Source organism: Ochotona curzoniae, unplaced genomic scaffold (assembly GCF_017591425.1).
Source record: "Ochotona curzoniae isolate NIBS_2020 unplaced genomic scaffold, NIBS_Ocur_1.0 scaffold_3890, whole genome shotgun sequence".
NCBI lineage: Eukaryota > Metazoa > Chordata > Mammalia > Lagomorpha > Ochotonidae > Ochotona > Ochotona curzoniae.
Window position 1 is genome coordinate 26,524,704 of NW_024467115.1, and position 23,024 is coordinate 26,547,727.

The following is a 23,024-nucleotide window of genomic DNA, read 5'->3' on the forward strand; positions in this document are numbered from 1 at the left end:
ATAAAGGAGACTTGGTAAAAGTCAGTGAATTTTACACCCAAAGAATGGTTGAAATCATCATCTAAAGCATTTTTTTTAATATCACAACATTTTTTGTTTAATTTTTCCTTATTCTAAAACAAAAACAAAAGGTCAGCAATGCAGGATATCATCTTAAGTCACTACCTATAACACCTGCACTCCTACGAGCACACATCCGTGTTCTGGCTGCTGTCCTTCCAATCCTGCTCCATGCTGCCGTGCCCAGCAAAGCAGTGGAAGATGGCTTGAGTACTTGAGGCCCTGCCATCCATTTGGACTTCCAGGCTCCTGGCTTTGGAGTGGCCCAACCCTGGCTGTTAGAGTCACTGGGGGAGTGACCAGAAATTGAAAGATCTCCGTGTTTCTCATTATCTGCCTATAACCATTATGCAGTTTTCATTACTTTTCCAATGTGTTTCTTGTACAATGTCAAATAAAGCTATATCAAATGTACTCACACATTTTGTTTATATTGCTTTATTAGGACACAGGGGAGGTTTCTAACAATACCTTTTTGTAAATATTTGTGGAAAGACCTTAAATAAACCAGGTAGGGCTAGCTTCTTAAATGTGTATTGGATTAGTTCTACAATGTTTAATGAAAACACTGGTTAAAAATCCCCATGTCCAAAATGTTGTTGGGAAATGGAAGTCAGTAAAAATACCACCTCACTGACTGACATTTAGTAGGAGTTACTGAAGCATAACAATCCTCCTTGCAGGAGACAACCTCGAGGAAGAGTGGAACATTCCATACTCTAACCAAGTTTAAGGAAAAACAAGGAATGACTTCCTGTGAAACTCTACACCTGGGTTCACATTTTTACATCTGCTCCACTTTACATTTCTTATCACTAAGCCCCTTCATCAAAGTCCATTTGACCTGCCCAGGTCAAAATGCAGAGCTATCATTTCTTTCTACACCTAATTTTCTTTGAGGCTTCATTTTGTGTCATGAGTTGCGATAAACTCTTTATAATCTCGTTTGTTTACATAATCACAAAATCCCATTTTGCAGTAGACAAAAGTAAGTGTTTGTGCTTTCAATAGAATGTAATTGGGAGCATTCCTGCTTGCATAGAAAATAACTAGCAGTGTAATTTCTTTGGAATGACAGGAGTCAGCCATAGAAAACACATTACCATAAGACACGACCTTTTAAATATTTAGCATCTTGTTTAAAAACAGAAGGATGTGTTTATTTTTATTTGAGTGGCAAACTTTACAGAAAAAAAAAAAAGAGACACAGAGAAGGAAAGATCTTCCATCCACTGTTTCACTCTCCAAATGGCCTCAGAGACTAGGGCTGAGTTCATCCAAAGCTAGTGCCAGGAGCTTCTCCCAGGTCTCCCGTAGGAAGACAGCTGATTAGGAGAGTACAATGGGAAATTTATCCTGGTATGAAACCAAAACCAACTGTAATCCTGACAAAGCTCAGAGCATTCAGGGCAAAGGTCCTGAAGCAGTTAATATGGGAATGCACAGGCAATGAACTCCCTAATCCTCAAGTTTAGATAACAGGTCAAAGAAAGGTGCCTGCTAGGGAAACACTTTGTTTGCTGATAGACCTGTCTCAAATCCTTCTTCCCCATGCCACTGTGATCCTCAGTCCTTAAAAGTTCCTTAGCTTGCTGCTGATGAACTGCTGCTATCTACCATCAGTTAGTAGCCCAAGTGTATAACTCTAGGCTCTGAGCACCAAGCCCCTTGCTGCCGGACTACAATGTGGCTGCAGAGGCCCAAGGACCTGAGTCATCCCCAGGTCATAAGCAGAGAATGGGATCAGAAATGGAGCAGCTAGGACCAGAAATGAAGCAGCTGGGACTCATATGGATGTTGGTGCTTGAAGGTGCAGGATTAGCCCCAACAGTTTGCATTTTTAAAGTGTGCATCTGATTGCTGCAATATAAACAAGAACATGATTATGACTCTTGCTTTCGCGATGTGATAACTGGAAGTGGAAGGCTCCCAGTCAACTGGCTTGAAAAGGTTATACAGTTAAACAGCAGCAGGACTGAGCCTAGAACCTTGGACCTTAACATTTCATTCAATGTTTTTCTGGCAAAATGCACCTCAGGTTGTATTCAAACTTTTGGACAACTAAGTCTTTTTATTCTAAAACTTGTAGGAATTTATTTTTTCAGAAATATAAATGTGTGAGATATAAAGCCGAGACAAAAAGAAAAAGAACTGAAAAAAAAAAACAACCAAAAAGACATCATAAATAAACATGAGAGAATATATTTTCTGGAGTATTGGACCTCAAAAATATTTAAGGCTAACCTTTGCAAGACTATTTCCTTTATTTACACATAATAATCTTTGAAACACAGAACACCTTTTTGATTTCTTGCATTTGTCATTCAATGTCTGCTGCAGAAGGTGATTTGTGTCTAAACATTATCAATCACTGCCACTCTGGACAAAATATAAGAATCCTAGGCACACACTGCATCGACTTCAGCTTTTTTTTGTTTTGAAGAGTTATTTATTCTTATCGAAATGTCATATTCACAGAGAGAAGGAGAGAAAGAAAAAGATCTTCCATCCACCGGTTTATTCCCCATGAGGTCACAATGGCCAGAGCTGAAACGATCTGAAAGCAGGAGCCAGGAGCTCTTCCGGGTCTCCCGTGCAGGTGCAGGGTCCCAAGGCTTCAGACCATCGTGGACTGCTTTCCCAAGCCACAAGCAGGAACCTGGATCGGAAGTAGGCAGCTGGGATACAAACCGGCACCCATATGGCACCCAGGGGCATGTAAGACATGAACGTAGTGGGCAAAGTCCAGTGACCAAAGGCCTTGCCTTGCATGCAGGTGGATCCTATGGGCGCCAGTTCATGTCTCAGCAGCCCCGCTTCTGTTCCAGTTCTCTGTTTGTGGCCTAGGAAATCAGTGCTGGATGGCCCAAAGCCTTTGGACCCTGCACCAGCGTGGAAGACCTGGAAGAAGCTCTGGGCTTCAGATCGGCTCAGCTCTGGCCATTGTGGCCACTGGGGCAGTAAGTCATTGGATGGAAGATCTTCCTCTTTGTATATCTGACTTTCCAATAAAAATAAATAAATCTGGAAAAAAATAAGTATGTGTGAAGTAATGCCAGCTTCACTTCTCTAATAAATTTACTCTATTAGCCTACTTATTATTTAGGTGAATTCTATCACATATTATTAAGACCATAAAGATAGAAAGTCCAGGTGCCATGAGAACATGAATTGTTTCTCTGCCACGTGCAGAAAATTTTCAACTTCAGTGAATAAATATAAGCTGAAATACTCAAGGCATGCGCCTTGTTGTTTTGGCTTTGCTGCTCCCCAAGTATTACTTTCATCCTTTTCTCTGCAGAACCAACATCATTTTCTCTGCTTCCGTTTTACCACAGTTTCTCTATATTTCTATACTTATCTTTTTAATTTCTTTTTTTCCTTGCTAAGGCATGAACTCTAGCTCCCATGTTGAATATTTTATAAGTAGTATACTAATCATTCATAATTTTATCTCTTAATTTAAATTTTCAAAATATTAACTTGCTATAACCAACTCACCGGGCAAATTCCTATTAGACATGATAAACAGGGTAAAGATTCATATAAACATAATCAATAAAGCCCACAATAGTAGGATAATTCCTAAACATGAATCAGGAAAATACTAAAAACATATTTATATTATTAATAAACATTTATGGCATATTTCCTAGTAGCCACAGTATTAGAAAACGGAGTATTATAAAAGTACATAGAAAATACTCCTAAACTAAATGAGAGGACATCATAAAAAATTTCTAAAGAAGGTAATACATGAGCTGAAATTTGCAAGAACCCTAACACATACTAAGAGTCAGAGAGATTATGATGCAACACAGTGCTTGATGTAAAACCATCAGAAAACACAAACAGGTATGGAAGAGTTAGGCATCTTCAGGAAATTATAGGTCCTTTGATATACCTTCTATGAAAGGGACAATCAGAGAAATGTACAGTTTGGTAAGCACCAAACTCTAGAATATTACACATGCTCACTAAGGAAATTAATTTCACTCTAGAATCAATTATAATCCACCAAGAAATTTTAAGAAGTTATGACATGAAAATAAAACAATATCTAACACTGAACGTGATGAGAATTTTAGCATTGTTGACAATAAACAAGTATATCTTAGATATCATAGTAAAATTTTGACTTGCATTACCTTAAGTCTCACAAAAAATTCCATAAACTATGTATTGTCAGTATCACTATTTTTCAGATGACATCATTGAACTAGTAAACATGGAACTATAATCGATAATTGATTCAAGGGAAGCAAGACTAAAAATTGAAAAAACAATTCTCTATGCTATTGCATTAATCCTGGCAGAGAGAAGAGAATAAAGAGGAATGGCTGGATAGGCAAGAAATAGAGTATTCATGCCCAAGAAATTGTTCTTTAAAATAGATTCAGGCCAAAGGAATAAAAAGGTAGTCAGTAACAGTTACATAATTTCAGTAATGTGCATGAGGAAGACAATTTGTATGTGAAAAAAAAGAAATTTAATGAGGAATATATGTTTAATTTCAGACAACCGTAAGATATAAAATTAGTAACCAGTTAAACATGCGATATGCAGGACAGACACAAGAAAGGAAATTGATCAAAGAAAATTGCATGCATTCCTGACACAAATAAGATGCTAGCACAGGCAGTTCAGGCTGGTGAGTAGTTTTCTCCCATGCAGGTTCTGAGGCATCCAGGTTTGGTAGCTTTCCCATGGGCAACAAAAAGCGTGCTAACATTACATAGAAACACATCCCCCAAGCCAGGAACCACTTCAATAGTTTCCAGTGTAGCAGATGAAACTGTGTATAATGTGCAAAATATTTACATAGTTCCTACATAACTTCTCACAAATTACTTACTAATTATAAAGGAAAAGTAACTTTACAGTAGATTAACCTGACAAACAAATTATTTAAGTAATCAAGATAATGTCATTGATAATGAAGCAAATTGACATTAAACGCTTTCTGATATGATATGCAGAGAGCCCAGTTCCAGTTCTGTGGCGTTATCATAAAAAAAAAAAAAAATACAAACATGAAGTTAACTAGGAAGAAACACTGAAAAGAGAACAAACTAAAAAATGTTATGCAAAGTTACTGCCTTATTCATTAAAGTGTCAAGCTCGCAAATGAATCTTTTTCCCTGTACACATGTGTCTCTTATCTACATCTCCCCCTTGAATTGCTTCTTCACATGGAGTCCAGGGTTTGGAGCAAACCCAGCTCGGGGTTAAGGAGATGGTGATTTAATGGAAATACCTTCATTTCTATGCATAACAAGAATAGAGGAAGAGATCCAAAACAGCTAATAGAGGCCCGGCACCCAGCTCTGCCCCTGCAAGACCCAGAACAGCACAGGAGAGGTGACTGCTGAAGGAGACGGAGGGCAACCTTCAGCAAAGCACTGCAGGCGCTCTACATGGCACCGAGGCTCGGAAGGTGTCAGAGCCGGAGGATCCACAGCACACTGTGGCTCAGTCCCTGACTTCCCAAGTGGGGACCCCAACTTGCCCCGCTAAGGTAAGTGGAAATCTCCATGACCCCCAACAACACCAGTCAATTGTAACTACAGCAGAATCCCAGGCCTCACCAGGTTTGAACGCAGTCTGGAAAGATGACTGGAACAAGTTTCAGACTCCATTACCGTGTACTACCCTGATTTCCTCGTCAGAGTGAGTCAGTCTCGCCAGGTCAAGGTAAGTGGAAGCCTCCTGGCAGCTCTTGCCTCACTACATACTGGCAATCCCAACAACAAGACAATTCTACAGTCCTCGTTAGGTTTTAAACATTTATTTATTTATTTTATTGGAAAGTCACATATACAGAGAAGAGACACAGAAAAGAAGAGACTCCACTCAATGATTTTCTGCCCAAGTGGCCACAGCAGCCAAAACTGAGCAGATCTGAAGCCAGGAGCCAGGAACTTCCTCCAGGTCTCCCACATGGGTGCAGGGTCTCAAGGCTTTGAGCCATCCTCAACTGCTTTCCCAGGCCACAAGCAGGGAGCTGGATGGGAAGTAGAGCTGCTGGGATTAGAACCGGCGCCCATATTGGATCCTGGCACATGCCAATAATTTAGTCACCATGCCAAGCGTGGTTTTAAAATAATTTAAAACAATGACTGCGATAAGCTTCACACTCGGACTGTTATCATACACGTTTTTGCTAAAACTTTATTTGATTTCATCAATTTTTTTTGCTTTATTATTATTATTATTCTAGGATACAGTTCCATAGAATCTGGATTTTCTTTACCCCTTCCTGTGCACTGATTTCCCCTATGGTATTACAAAAGTATAGTCCTTCACAAGCAGTCATAAGTCCATTATTCTACTATTTAAGTGAATCCTGAGATTGTTGGTATGGACAATGTTAGACAATCCAGCATCCTATTGTCAAGATATATTTTTAACAGTTTCATTGGGACTTTATACTTGAATTGGAAGTAGAGATATATACAGTATTGTTTCTTCACACTTGGATATGATAGTCTCTATTACACAGTTACTATATATCCACTTAAATGAAAAGCTATAAAACAAAATTCAACAACGGGAAGAAAGATAGAAAATTTACACCATAAAGTTAAATAAGATGTTACTGAATGACCAATGTGCCACTAAAAAAAAAAAAAAAGGAAAAAATGAAAAAAAAAAAAAACCTTCTTGAAGTAAACAATGTTACTGTGTGATCTATGAGTCGGGGAAGAAATAAAAAAACTTTTTTGAAGAAATGAAAATAAAACCAAAAATATCAAATCCCAGGATATGTAGACAAAGCAACACTGATTAACACAGAGTAAGATTAACATATGATATCTCATGATGGACTTGGGAAAATTCATGATGGACACATTATGAACCTAGAGGGGAGAACAGAAGGGAGGGGAAGGAAATTGGGGGAAGGGAGAGCCCACCACCAACCAAATTGTATCAAAATATAATTTTAAAAATTGAAAGGGCGGGCCCGGCATGGTGGCGCAAGTGGTTAAAGGTCCTCGCCTTGTACGCCCGGGATCCCATATGGGTGCCGGTTCTAATCCCGCCAGCCCTGCTTCCCTTCCAGCTCCCTGCCTGTGGCCCGGGAAAGCAGTCGAGGACGGCCCAAAGCTTTGGGACCCTGCACCCGCGTGGGAGACCCCGAAGAGGCTCCTGGCTTCTGATCGGCATAGTATCGGCCCATTGCGCTCACTTGGGGAGTGAATCATCGGACGGAAGATCTTCCTCTCTGTCTCTCCTCTCTGTATATCCGCCTTTCCAATAAAAAAAATAATAAAAATAAATCTTTAAAAAAAAAATTGAAAGGGCTATTGATCTTCCATTTTGAAAAGAGGTTGCCTTATGTCAGAGAGAACATATGATATTTGTCCTTTGGGGATTGAATTATTTCACTGGGCATACAGTCTGTAGTTGGGACCATTTTTGTTTTGCAAATCGTAGAATTTCATTCTATGACTGAGTAGTATTCCATGGAGTAGATATACCAGAGTTTCCTCATCCATTCCTCTTTGGATAGACATCTGAGTTTTTTCCATGCCAACATCATAATAAATGGGGAAAGATTAGAAGCTTTTCCACTAAGATTTGGAACTAGACAGGGATGACCATTTTCACCACTGCTATTCAATATAGTTTTGAAGTCCTTCCAGAGCTATTGGACAAGAAAATAAATTTGAAAGAATTCAAATCAGAAATGAAAAATTAAAATTATCCTTCACTGCAGATGACACGATCCTCTAAATAGGAGAACCTGCAGACACAATCAAGAGACTAATGGAACTCATAAAAGAATTTGGCAGCATAGCAGGATACAAAATTAATGGACACAAATCGATGGTGCTAATACATACAAATAGCTCCATGGCTGAGAACGAAGTTGTAAATACAGCCCCATTTAAAATAGTGGAGAGGAATCTCAAATACCTTGGAATGAACCTAACTAAAGATGTGGGATACTTCTATGATGAAAATACAAAAGATTAAAAAAAACAGAAATAGAAGACATTAAAATATGGAGAAACTTATCATGCTCCTGGATTGGCAGGATCAACATCATCAAAATGCCCATATTACCAAAAGTAATATACAGAGTCAATGTTATCCCAATCAAAATCCCCACAGCATTCTCAGAAATAGAAAAGAAGATACAAAACTTCATCTGGAAACGCAAGACACCACAGATAACCAAAGCCATCCTGAAGAATAATAATCAAGCTAGTCTAGTACTGATACCAAAACAGAGAATATCAATGGAACAGAATAGAAACACCAGAAGGGAGCCCACATATGGACAGCCAACTAATATTTGGCAAGAAAACTGAAAACAATTCAAGGAAAAAGCTTGGTCTCTTCAACAAATGCTTTTGAGACAATCGGATAACACCCTGCAGAGATAAGAAGGAAGACCCATATCTGTCATCTTATACCAAAAAAAAAAAACCAGCTCTAAATTGTACAATTTCAACTAAGTGCCATTCTGAGTTAGGGCAAAGGAGGCAGCCTCTTGATACCAGAAGACACTGTAGCTGAAACAAGTGCACTACTCAGGAGCAAGGCCAGCTTATCTCCGCATCCTACAGCTGTAGGACTGCTGAGCACAAGCCCTGGAGCCACACCTATTTATTCTCTATGATCTAAGGAAATCCCCCTCTGCTTCTTAGGGCTCAACTCCAGCGACAGCCAATACCCAGTCCAAAGGAGCAGATTATAGGCAGTCTCCTTCTGCATCTCTTACTAGTGGATGTTGGGTGACCCGAGCAAAGAACTCATACACTGCATTTTAGGCTCACCTACAATCAAAGGCTAAGCAACAAACATTCCTGTAAAAAAAAGAAAGGACTTTCTAAAAAAAGCCACACCAAATAATGAATGAATTGCTACATTAGATGAATGAACTGACCAACATAGAAACACAAGAAACACAGCATGCCACTATGCACAATTATGATCTAGAAATAATCATGATTTGAAGAAAATCTTTGGAAGGACTGAAAAGTAGATTGAAAAAATTAATGAGATTCAAGAAAATACAAAAAAATAATTCACATAAATAAGTGAAACAATGCACATAGGCATAATTCTCCAGAGGCAAATCTTAAGGATAGAGCAAAGAAAATGTTAAGTTACATATAAAGAAAAGCCTTTTAGACTAACAGGAGACTTCACAGAAGAAATTATACAGCAAGAAGAAAAAGAAATGAGATTCAAGATCTTGAAAGAAACCAAATATCCAACCAAGGACACTATTATCCAATAAAATAGCATGCAGAAGTGAAGGAGAAATAAAGTATTGTCCAAAAGAACAAAAGCAGGAATCATCACCGAGACTGGCTCTAAAGGAAATCTTCAGGAGAGTCATGCATTTTACCATTATGAAAACACAATACTAACCAACTAATAAACCAAACTGCTACAGGACCCAGTGTGATGGCTTAATGGCTAAATCCTAACTGGCAAGCGCCAGGATCCCTTATGGATGCCAGCTCATGTGCCGGCTGCTCTACTTTCTATCCAGCTCCCAGCTTACAACCTTGGAAAGCAACAGAGGATGGCCCAAAGTTTTGAGTCCTTGCACCCACGTGGGAGACCCAGAAGCATCTCCTAGCTCCTGGCTTCGAGTCAGTTCAACTCTGGCCATTGTGCCCTTCGGGGAGTGAACCAGTGGATGGAAAATCTTTCTCTTGTCTCTCTCATTTTCTTTTTTGCCTTCTATCCATAAACTCTGCCTTTCAAATAAAATTTTTAAATCTCAAAAAAAAAAATAATGTAAAAACATACAAGTCTAGAAGTGAATATGAAGAGTTGGGCAATAAAGCCATGTAAATGGAAATCAAAACCACAAGAGGTAGCTTAAGCCTGTATCAGACAGAATACTTTTTTAAAAGATTTGTTTATTTTTATTACAAAGTCAGAGAGGAGGAGAGACAGAGAGGAAGATCTTCCAGCCCATGATTTACTCCCCAAGTGAGTGCAACAGCCGGTGCCATGCCGGTGCTGTGCCGATCCAAAACCCAGAGCCAGGAACTTTCTCCAGGTCTCCCACACGGGTGCAGGGTCCCAAGGCTTTGGGCTGTCCTCGACTGCTTTCCCAGGCCACAAGCAGGGAGCTGGATGGGAAGTGGAGCTGCTGGGATTAGAACCGGCGCCCATATAGGATCCTGGCACATTCAAGGCGAGGACTTTAGCTACTAGGCCACCATGCCCGGCCCTAGATAGAACAGACTAAACTTTAAATGAAACTCTAATTGAAAAACAGTTTTTTAAAAAAAGGCCCAGGAGGAGGACACTGTATGGGTAAAAGGATTGATTCTGCAAGAAGATGCAAATATCCATGCAGGCAATAACTCAATTATATAAAAATTAGACCAAAGGGGGAGGCAGACTTTAATTCATATTACTGGGACACTGCAACATCCACTGTCATCAATGGACAGATTATCCCAGACACAAAGTAATAATCTGACCCTCACTAAATGTATGACCCTCACTAATAATGACCCTCACACAATAGCAAATGGTTCTAACAAGCTATTACAGGTTCTATAAATTACACATTTTTCATTAGTATATGAAACATCACCCAGAATATATCACATATTAGTTCATAAATCAAGCCTCAGTAAATTTTAAAAACATGAAGTCATTCTAAATTTGTTTTCAGAAAACAAAGCAAGCAAATTAAATGTCAGGAACGCGGAAAACAACAGAAAAATCATAAATATATGGAATTTAAATTATACACTCTTACATGGAAAAAAGGCTCATTGAAGCAAATTCAAAAATTTTTAAATGTATTCAAACAAAAGAAGATAAAAATACAACACATCAAAAGCTACGAGTACAGTAAAAGCAATACTAAAAGAAAAGCTGATATCAGCAAATGCACGTAGATATAAAAAGACCCTTTCAAATAAACAATCCAATGATGCATTTTAAGGACCTAGAGCAGCAAGAAAGGACTATAGTAAAACGTTACAAAGAGGAAAGGGTCAAAGCAGAAACTAAATTGAAGCTAAGAAAAAAATTCTAAAGATCAAAAACTCTAAATGCTGTGTTTTATTTTTTTTCCTTTGGTTTGGTTTAGTTTTAAATACACAAACTACATAGCTAGGCGAGGTACAGCAAGGCTGACAACAAAAATCTCAAGAAATAAAACTGGAGATAAAACAGAAGATGTTACCACTGATATCACAGAACTACAAAGGATCACAAGAAATTACTATTATCAACCATGTTAACAAATGGGGAAACCTTGAAGGAATGGATAAATTCCTGGAAACATACCACCTATCAGGCTTAAATCAGGAATGTATAGAAAATTCAGACAAATCAGAAAGTAACACAATTGGCGACAGTACTTAAATATCTCTCATCCAGGAAAAGTTCAGGATTTGATAGTTTTACAACTAAATTATGTAAAATATCTAAAGAGAAAGTAACTTTAATAAGGCTCACACTATTCCAAGATATTAGGAAGGCTAGAGTTGTGCCAAATGCTTTACATGACTTCAAGATTACTTTGAACACCAAAACCAACCAACGACACAACCCAAAAATGAAAATTTCAGATTAATATCCTTGGGTAACATAAATGCAAAAATTCAGAACAAAACACTAATAAGCTGAAACCAGCACCTCATCAAAAAGATCATAGAAGATCAAGTGGGATTTATTTCAGGGATGCAAGGATGGCTCAATGTTCACCAATCAATAAATATCAAAATTTAACTGGAAAGGTGAAGAAAGGTTGAACAATGAAAATGGTTTTCAGTCATAGAAAGATAGCAAAAAAACAAGACTACATTCCCAGTCATAGAAAGATACTAGAAATACAAAGAACTACACTCTCGGGGGAATGGTGAAGACAAATTGTCACCTGAGAACAGACAGAACAGAAACTCCACTGATGAGTGAGGACAGAGGATACACAGCAGCAAACTCTGCCCCATGAGACCTTGGGAGTTGTGAGGACAGCCCACGGGTTGTAGTTGGCTTCATGGGCACCTGCCCTGTATTTCCAGAAACCCAGAGTTCACCAAGTGCTGGGGACAAAACACTCCAAAGGCTCAGGGCTCACATTTCAATGCATCCGTGCTCTGTAAAGCTTGCATGCGCGTGAGCTCAACACTAGGCAGTGAATCAGCTGATTTGACTTGGCAAAGAGAAGGGCTGGGAATGTGAACACATCAGCCTGTGTCAATATCCTTTCCACCTACTGCCAACAGTCCACAGGAGCTCCACCAAGCCCAACCCAACCTGGGTGTCACTCTGGACTCCCGCCCCACCCACATGTGGTCAGACATCCCTGGTCTCACCTAACACACATCTCCGGAATTCCAGTGTGTGCTTCAGGCATCCCCCTAGCAAGAATTGCCTTTCCAAGAATATAAACTTCAAAGAAAAGAGTAACAAGTGATTGCCCAGATGTGTAAAAAATCAGCATGCATAGGCAAGAAAAATGAACAGGAAATGCAACATGACTCCCAGGAGGAAATAAAATAATACATCAATATTGGATTGTGAAGGAGAGGTTGACAGAATGCCTGAAAAAGAATTCAAATGAATGATTATAAGATTATTCAAAAACCCAGAGAAACAGTTGCATGAAATAAGGAAATCTGTACACAACATAGATCAGAACTTCTGCAAGCATATAGTCACTGAAGGAAAAATCAAACAAAAATAATATATACTAAGATCCAAATAAGCTAAATAAAAAAAAATACATTTGAAAGTTTTAACAACAAACTTGGTGAGGCAAGAAAAAAGAATATTCAATCAAGAAGACAGGTCTTTTGATACATCTTAGACAAAAAAAAAAAAGAGCCAGAGGGGGAAGAAGAGGTGCGAGAGGAAGAGAAGGGTAGAAGTGGAAGGCAAGGATGAAGGGGAAGAGGAAAAGTTAGAAAGAAAATAGCGTTCAGTGTTTATGGGATAGGATTAAATGACCAAGTACACATCAGAGTTTCTGATGGCATAGTGGGAAAATGGCTTAAAAAAAAACATAAGCAGTGAAATAATAGCAGAAAATCTCTGATTTTAAGAGGTGGCTATCCGAATCAAGGTTGTGCATAGACAGATACAGATAGACACAATTATAAAAAGACCTTCACAAGGTCAGGTACAGTTAAAATATCCTCAAATGTACACGAGATAAGTGTCCCATTAATTTTATAGATTCTCCAAATAGATTTCTCAAAAGAAACCCTACAGACCAGAAAAGAATGAAGATATGATGTTCAAATCCAAAACAAAAGTAAGCACAGAAGTTATCATTAATAAATGAACATGAAACAAAGGTCGTCCAACACAAGCAAAAATTGAAAGAATCTGTTACCACCTGGTCACCCTTCCACATGATACTTAACAATGTACCACAAACACAGAAAAAAATACCCAGCACCATGAAAGAATGTGAAGACAGGAAATCACCAAATTAAAAAAGAAGCTTCAAAACGAACAAAAAAGAATATTTATGGACAATCAGCAAGACCTTATCATTACTTATCGAAAATAACCTCGAGTATAAAAAGACTAAATTTTCTGTTTAAAAGATACAGACTGGTTGAATGGATTAAAAATAAAACCCATAATACATGCATACAAGATACTTCATTAATAACAATACAGACCACAAATAGAAAGATAGAGGATATGTCATGCAAACAAATTTTAAAAAGAAAAGGTGGAACAGTGCTCATTTCAAACAAAATAGACTAACACAAAACTGTGAAAAGAGACAAGGTCATTATAAAGTGATAAAAGGAGCAATTCAATAAGATAGTGACTATAGTAAATGTATACACCCAATGATAGAACAACCACTTCAAGGCATAAATTTCTATTTTCTATTTTTCTGTTGTTGATTTTGCATTGTGGCTTTTCATTTAAGGGGATGTATAGTAACACCCCACTTTCATCAATGGACTGATAAATGAAAAAAGAAAAAATCAACAACACAACAAATAAATCCAGATGACGCAGTCCACACTATAGACCAGGTATGTTAGAGAACATTTCATCCCACAATTTCACAGCACATGTTCTTTACATCAGTGCATCAAATAGGCACTATAGAATATACTATATTCTGGGTCATGAAATAATGGAATGGAAATGGAAAACTGACAACAGCAACAACAACAAAAATAACAAAAATTACAGTAAGTATACAAACACACGGATACTGAACAAAATGCTCGTACATCAAAGAAGAAATAAAAAATGAGGTAACAAATTTTCTGAAATGAACAAAAACCAAAACTGTTAGCATAACAAAGCTTATAGGATAGAGTGAAAGCATTTGAAAGAAGAAAGTTTATTGGGCCAGCTTGTAGCCAGTGAGTTAGCCACTTCCCATAATTTTTGCAACCCATATGAGTTTGAGTCCTTGCTGCTTTACTACTTCTGATTCAGCTCCCTGTTAATGTGCCTGTAAAAACTGCAGAAGATAGCTCAGCTACCTGGGTCCCTGCTACCCATGGGGAGAACAAAACTGAGTTCCTGGCTCCTGGCTTCAGCCTGATCCACTCTGGTCACTGCAGTTATCTGAAGAATCAACCAGCAGACACAGGCTATCTCGCTCTCTCTTCTTCCTCTCTCTTGGTTTTTCTCTCCCCTGCAGCCCCTTACTCCTTCCCTTTGTAACTCTGCCTTTCAATTTATAGAAATTAGCATTTATAACCAAGAAGAAATTAGAACAATATCAAAGAAATTAATCTCAAGGACCCAGAAAATCAAGAACAAAGGAAACACAAAATTAGTAGGAGGAAAGAAATAATAAAAATTGGAGCAAAAAATAAACAAAGATAGAAATAAAATAGAAAAATAGACAAAATGGACATTAGAAAAAATTGATGAAATGAAGAGCCTTATGAACAATAAAAAATAAGCAAAACTGATAAACTATCTACCCAGTCTAAGTAGGATTTATTTCAGGGATGCAGCATTGTTTCAACAGATACAAACCAATCAACATAATATATCAATAAAGTGAAGGATAAAGCCATATGGTATCTCAATAATTATTCTCAACAGATAAACCATTTGATAAAACATAACATTTTTTATAATAAAAAAATCCTTAAAATATTGGTTATGTAAGGAAAATACTTCAGCAAAAACGAAACAGCATACAGCAAACCCATAGATAACACCATCTTGAATGGAGAACAGTTAGAAGCATGTCTACTAAGATGCGGATATAGACAAGTATATCCAGTCTTATCATTATTATTCAATACAGCTTTGGAAACTTTAGCCAGAGCCATTATGCAAAAAAAGGAAATCAAATGGATATACACATCAGGAAGGGAGAAGTCAAATTATCCTTACTTTCAGACAACTTGCTCCATTACAGAGTAGAAGTGAAAGATTCCATTAAGAAGCTACTGGAAAGGGCTGGCAACATGACATAACATGTTAATTCTCCTCTTGTAATGCCAGAATACTATATGGGCACCAGTTCAAGTCTTGGCTGATACAGTCCCAATACAGTACCTTGCTTATAACCTGGGAAAGCCACGGAGAGTGGGCCAAGTACTTGGGTCCCTGGGACCCACATGGGACAAAGAAGGTATGACTCCTGGCTTTGGATCAGCTCAGCTCCAGCCATTGTGCAGTAAACCAGAGTATGAAAGATCTCTCTCTGTGTGTAAAGTATGGAAGTCTCTCTCTCTCTCTCTCTCCTCTTTGTCTTTCCAATAAAAATTAAGTCTTTAAAAGGGGGAGTGGGTTATTGGCAATCATCTATCATTAGACAATTCTGTAAAACCGCAGATATAAAATCAACACAAAGAAATAAATAGAATTCTTACACATCAAAACGTACCACTGCTAAGAAAAAACTTATGATCAGTCCTGTTCACACTGCCTACCAAAAACTTTGAATATTTAGGAATAAACCAAATCAAGGATATGAAAGATCTTTACAATGAAAATTATCAAGCATTAATGGAATAAACAGAAGACACTAAAAAGAGGAAACATCTTCCATGTTTGTGGATTGGAAGAATCAATATCATAAAAATATATATATTACCCAAAGCAATTTACAAATTCAATGAAATACAACCAAAACAACAAGGACATTCTTCACAGATCTAGAACAGTGACCCTAAAAGTCAAATGGGATTCCAAATAGTCAAAGCAACCAGAGGCATCATAATATCAGATCTAAAGGCATATGCCAAGGTTGTAATAATCAAAACAGCCTATTACCAACACAAAAACAGACATGTAGACCAACAGAACAAGACACAAGCCCAGACTAAAAAAAATCCCCCAAACAAAACAAATGCATCTACAACCAATCAACCTTTGAAAGCAACTAAAATTACTCCCAGAAGAAGGGTAGATTCCACATTCCTGCCTTACACTCTCTATAAAAATCAGCTCACAATAGATCAAGCATCTGAATTTAAGATCTGAAACTATCACTTACTAGGAGAAAACATGCACAAGTCCATAGCATGGCAAAGACTTCCCGGATAAGACCCCAAATGCACAGGTAATAAGAACAAAAATAAATAGAGTCACATCAAGCTAAGAAGTTTCAGCCCAGAAAAATATTCAACACAGTGAATAAGCAACTGACTGAATCAGAAAAGGTATCTGTATACTATGTATCTGATAAAAGTTTAATTTTCAGTATACATAAAGAGCTTAAGGAACTCAACAGCAAAAAAAAAAAAAAAGAACAAGCTAACAAATATGGAAAAAGACAAGAACATGAACATGCACTTCACAATGGATGAAATAGAAATGTCCAATATAAAAATGTTCAGCATCAATAAAAACAATGAGGTATCACTTCATCACAGTTAGAATGGCTACATCATCCAAACATCAAAAAATAACAAACACTGGAGATGGAGAAAAGGGTACCCTAAAACACTGCTGGTGGGAATATAAACTGTACAACTACTATGGAAGATGATACAGAGAATCCTCTAAAACTCGAACCTTCATGGGCTGGCACTGTGGCACCACAGCTTAAACCACTGCCTGTGAGGCTAGCATCCCATTGAGCACCAATTCAAGTTCCAGCTGCTCCACTTTCCATGCAGCTCCTTGCTAATGTGCCTGTGATAAGAGCAGAAGTGTACTCCTGGCACCCAGATGGAATTCCTAGCTCCTGGCTCCCACCTGTGTGCAGCCATCTGAAGAGTGAAACAGTGATTCCAAGGTCAGTCTTTCTCCCTCTCTCTCTCTCTTTCTTTGTAATTGCACCTTTCAAATAAATAATTAAGAAAACTTAAAAATATATTTTCTTCCAAATGACCCAGCTAGGTAATATACTCAAAGGAAATGAAGTTAGAATAGGAAAGAGTTACCTGTACTATTACCACGCTTACAATCAGCCTTGATTACTATCAATTGAGGACTATATAAAGAAAATACAGAACTTAGACAAAATGATCTTTTAGTCATTAAAAAAAAAAATCCTTTTGCGATCAAGTGGATGTATCTGGAGATCATTATACTTAGTGAAATAAGCCAGAATCCAAAAACAAATATCAACACCATAAAGTTAAATAACATGCTACCGAATGACTAATGTGTCGCTAAAGAAATTAAAAAGAAAACAAAGACCTTCTTGAAGAAAATGATGCTATCCCATGATCTATGAGTCACTGAAGAATTTAATGAGAAGAAAGTGTTTTGAATAGGTGACACCAACAAAAAAAAATCTAAATCCATGAGATATAGTTCCACTGATCTTTGTTAGTAAAATGTGTCTCCTGTAGACAACAAAAAGATGGGTTTTGCTTTTTAATCCAGTCTATTAATCTATGCTGTTTGCTGTGTTTAATCCATTTACATTCAGGGTTAATATGAATAGGTAATTTGGTCCTGTCTATTGTTTTTTGTTTTTTTGGTTTTTTTCTACTGGGATGCTCTTCACATTTGCCTTTGGTTTTGGTGGGCACTATTCCTTTTCTCTGTCAAGAGAACATCTTTAAGTATCACTTGTAGGGCAGGTTTGGAAGAGGCAAATACTTTTTAACTTTTCTTAACTGTGGAAGAATTTATTCCATTGTCAAAGACAAGGGAAAATTTTGCTGGGTATATTATCCTGTGCCAGAAATTTTTTGCTTTTAGAATCTGGAATATGTCATTCCATTCTCTTCTGGCCTGTAGAGTTTCCTGTGAGAGGTCTCCTGTGAGTTTACTTAGCATTCCTTTATATGTCAATTGATTTTTTTCATGTACACATTTAAGGATCTTTTCCTCATGTTTGACTGAAGAGAGCTTGATTATCATGTGTCATGGTGAAGATCGCTTTTGGTCAACCCTGTTGGGAGAAATGTGCCCCTCCTGGATGTTTTCTTCCTGTTATTGATTTTGTTTTGTGTAATGGAGACTATCCTATCTAACAGCATGTTATTTAACTTCATGGCATTGTAAATGTTTATTTTTCTTCCGTTGTTGATTTTGTATTGTGGCTTTTCACTTAAGGGGAGGTATAGTAACTGTGCTATGGAGACTATCATATCTGGATGTGAGGATACAATGCAGTATGCATCTCTACTCCAGACAAAGATGGACTCCCAATGAAACTGTTTACTCTATCTTCACAATGGATGCTGGACTCTCTACCATTGTCCATGCCCACAATGATGGACATATGACTGTGTATGAAGAACTATACAATAGTAATGATATAGGGGAGCTCAGTGATGGGAGAGGGAATTGGGAAAGGGATAAGGGAAATCCCAGGGCCTATGGAACTGAATCATAAAATGATAATACTAAAGAGAAGTAAAAAAAAAAACCCAAATATCACATAATCTCTGATTTGTAATAAATTGAAAGTATTAGAAAAGCGTACTATAAATGATGGAAATTAACATCATTTGATTTGATTATTTTTATAGCCCTATCTACATTCCTGCTGAACAATGCTGTCATTCCTTTTCAACTGCTGGGACTCCTTAGCTTGCGCAGCACCACGTCTTTGAGTATAAAGTGAATTAAATATATCAATTCAAAAATTTAAAAAGACAGAGGGGAGGAGGAAGTATCATTATATTCTTAGAACTTTATCTATAAAATCTATTAAGTCTGTTCTCTTTTTAAAAAACACAACAGATTAAAAATGGTTAAGACAAAATAGTAAAGAATCCACCCAAAAAGATACAAAGAAAATATTTAATAACATTCAGCAAAATTATCAATATGAAAAACATACCTAGAAATGATAAAAGCTCCATATGACAAACCCACAACTATTATCACACTTTGCAGGGCAAAACTAAAAGCCCCCTCAGATATTGATCAAGAGAAGAATATTGGCCTGCTTGCTTCCTTTCTTTTCTTTTTTCTTTCTTTTTTAAAGATTTATTTATTTATTTGAAAGGCTGAGTTACAGAGAGAGGTACAGACAGGGAGAGATTTTCCACATGCTCCTCAAATAGCCACAACGTGGAGTGGGTCAGTCCGCAGCCAGGAGCTTCCTCTGGATTGACTGTATGGGTGCAGAGCCCAAGCACTTGGGCCGCCTTCTGCTGCTTTCCCAGGTGCATTAGCAAAGAAACAGATCAGAAGTGTAACACGCAGGACTCAAACCACAGGATGCTAGCAGTTTTACCCACTATGCCATCATGCCTGCCCCAAAGATGTCCACTTTCACTGTTATTACTCAACGGAATATTGACAGTATCAGCATCAGCCATTAGGGGATAGGAAGATGTAAACAACATCAAAATTATAAAGAAGGGAATAAAAAACCCTTATTTTCAGACAACAAAAATTTTCCATTGGAAAAAACAAACACTGAGACAAAATCTGTTACAATGAATAAGCCAATTCACTAAAGTTGCAGGATTCAAAATGAACATATAAATGTGCAAAAGGCAGAAGCACTTGATATACTAATCATACTACAGCTGAAAAGAAAAATCAAGAAATAAATTTTATTTACAATAAGAACAAAAATGAACTGTCTAGGAATAAGTTTAATCAAAGAAGCAAAACGAAAATTATACAGCACTGTCACAATAAGCCTTTACGGACACACATACACACTCCATGGAAAAATATTCCCTGTACATGGATTGAAATAATAAATATTATTAAAATGCTCCAATCTGCAAATGCCATGCAATCCCATAAAATATCAATGACATTCTTTACATAATTATAAAACACAACAGTACTAACCGAATGTAAGCACAAAAGACACAGAACAGCAAAAGCAATTCCAAATTAAAAAAAATTCAGCTGCAAGTACCATAATACCTGACTTCAAAGCATGCTACAGTGTTATAGTAATAAAAGAGCACTGTACTGGCATTAGCAACAGACAGATCCAATACCCAGACTACAGATTAATCCAAGTGCTGATTCTTGGCAAAGGTGCCAAACACACGCAACAGAGAAAGGACAGGCTGTCAGATAAAGATGTTGGCAAACCAGCCATACACACAGAGTGAAATAGATGCCTACCTCTCACCAGACACAAAATGATCTCAGTGTGGGTGAGAGACCTAAGTGGCAGATGTGAAGTCATAAACTTTCCACAGGAAAACATAGGGATACACCTCAAGACAGTGGTGTTGGCAATGATTATTAGGTAATATCCTAAAAGCACAGGCTACAAAATAAAAACCAGACAACTGGAATTACATCAGATGAGAAGTTTCCACACAGCAAAGGATGCCTCAATAAATACACGTTCAATAGAATGGAAAAAAGTAATAACAAGCTGCTTGTTCAATGAAGAATTAATATCTATAATATCTTCAGAACTCGACTAGTCACCATATGAATTTTGATAGATATCACATAAAATTAATATATTTATATTTTCCCAATAATAATGCTATAAAAAATCCAGTTGCCCCAATTTTACAAATAAAAAAACTATAGCAGAGCCATACTGAGTAATTTTTCCAAAGTCCTGAACCCATTAAGATCTCATCTGGAACTTGAAATTTACAGCACTACCTAAGACATTGCGTCTTCCACTTCATGCTGTTGTGTGAATGAAATAAAGACCTCATCACCTGAAAATCTTCCCAGAATGACTTTACCTAGACATGGTACATGGAGGAAATAGTACATAAATCCATACAGGTTGCCACTCACCTGGGAGAGTTCCTCTACAAATCTGCCCCTACAAAATAATCAACACGGCACATCAAAATTCATGTCAAAAACATTATTCATACTCTTTAAAATACATTTAAAAAACTTAAAGATCACATAATAAAAGCTGGCTATTACAGATAGTTTTTGGAGAACTTTCATTAAAACAATTTTGCTTGGCCAGAAAGTGCAGAATATAAAATTATATACACAGTATGTACAAACATATTTATACCACATACTAATACACATGTGTAGGGTATTCATCTATAGATAAAAAGATGAGAAGGTGCTCCTGAAAAACAAATTATTTCCATTTCATTTATCTTCAATGAGTAAAAATAGTGACTGAAAGATTCAAAAATAATTTTAGCATTACAGTACCTCTGCCCCCCGCCCAAATATTGGTACAACGAAATGTTTATATCCCCAATTGAACAACTTTCACCCTAGCATCTGAGAGTATGAGAGGTCTTGCAAATTTTAGTTATAAACAAAAATGTCGACAGATAAACAATCTGACAGGTGGCAGATAAACTTTTAAAGATGAGTCATGTTTAGCCTTCACAAAGGATTCACAAGAAAGGGGAATTTTTTTTAACAGTTCATTGTTTATTTTTATTGGAAAGGCTGACTTACAGAGAGAGGAGAGACAGAGGGATCATCTTTCTACTGGTTCACTCCCCAAATCACTGCAAGTTACAGAGCTGAGCTGATCGCCCATATGGGAAGCTGGCACTGCTTGTGGAGGATTAGCCTGTTACGCCAACCACGCCAGCCTCAAGAAAAGAGATATTGAGGAGACTGAGGAAAATATGAGAGAAAATGTGTATTATTTTTTTTAAATAAAGCCAAAATAAAGTAGGTCCTCACAACCCTATTTTGACATTTTATATAATTACAAGTTATTGATAAAGGCATTGTTATAGAAAAGAAAGGGTTCTGGACATATGGTCCAATGGGCATCACCCTCACCTCTACCCTGCCAGTCAATGAGCTGGGTGTCTTTATAAGTTGCTATGATAAATTGGTATTGCTGTGAGTATTCAAATATAAAAGGTAGAATTTATTAAAAACAAAATGTATGAAGAAAATATATCAGCTATCATATTTTTAAGTTCAGTAACTGAAGACTTCTTCCTCTTATTTAAAAATATTTATTTGTTTGAAAGGCACAGTTACAGAGAGAGAGGGGAACAAAGAGAGTTCTTCCATATTCTGATTTGCTCCCCAATGGGCCCAAAAGCCAGGGCTAGGCTAGACCAACGGCAGATGCCAGGAATTTCTTCTGGGTCTCCCACATGCCAAGCAGTTGGGCCATCTTCTGCTGCTTATACAGGCACATCAGCCACCAAAGTCTGTGGTGAGAGAATCTTCCAGCCAACCCAGCTCAGGGTCTGTCATGAAATTTACTCTCACCAGGTAGAAAGCTGAAGCTGGACGCAGAAATAACTTATCCGTGGCTGGTGCAATGAAGTTCTGCATAAAACCACTGCCTGCAGTGCCAGCACTGCCCACAGCTGCCCAATGCAGCTCCTTGCTCATCATCAGGGAAAGCAAAAGAGGATGGTCCAGGTATGTGGACCCAAGTGGGAGATTAGAAAGAAGCTCCCAGTTATAGGCTTCATACTGGCCCAGCTTGAGCTATTGCAGGCATTTGGGGAGTAAGCTAGCAGATAAAACATACCCCCCGCCCCACTACGTACACAACTTTTTAAAATAAACAATTTTTTAATAAGATTTATTTTATTTTTATTGGAAGGGCGGATATAAAGAGAGGAGAGACAGAGAAGAAGATCTTCCATCTGATGATTCACTCCCCAAGTGAGCGCAATGGCCCATGCTATGCCGATCCAAAGCCAGGAGCCTCTTCCAGG

General features: G+C 37.6%; 1 long non-coding RNA gene across 1 annotated transcript in view; it reads right to left on the reverse strand.

Annotated features, from left to right (window-relative positions):
* LOC121145978 overlaps positions 1-23,024 on the reverse strand; it is a 134,739-nt gene that overhangs the window by 102,541 nt on the left and 9,174 nt on the right. Inside the window, exon 2 of the long non-coding RNA XR_005882131.1 lies at positions 21,148-21,175. This is a non-coding gene — a long non-coding RNA (uncharacterized LOC121145978). The remainder of the gene's footprint in view (positions 1-21,147; positions 21,176-23,024) is intronic.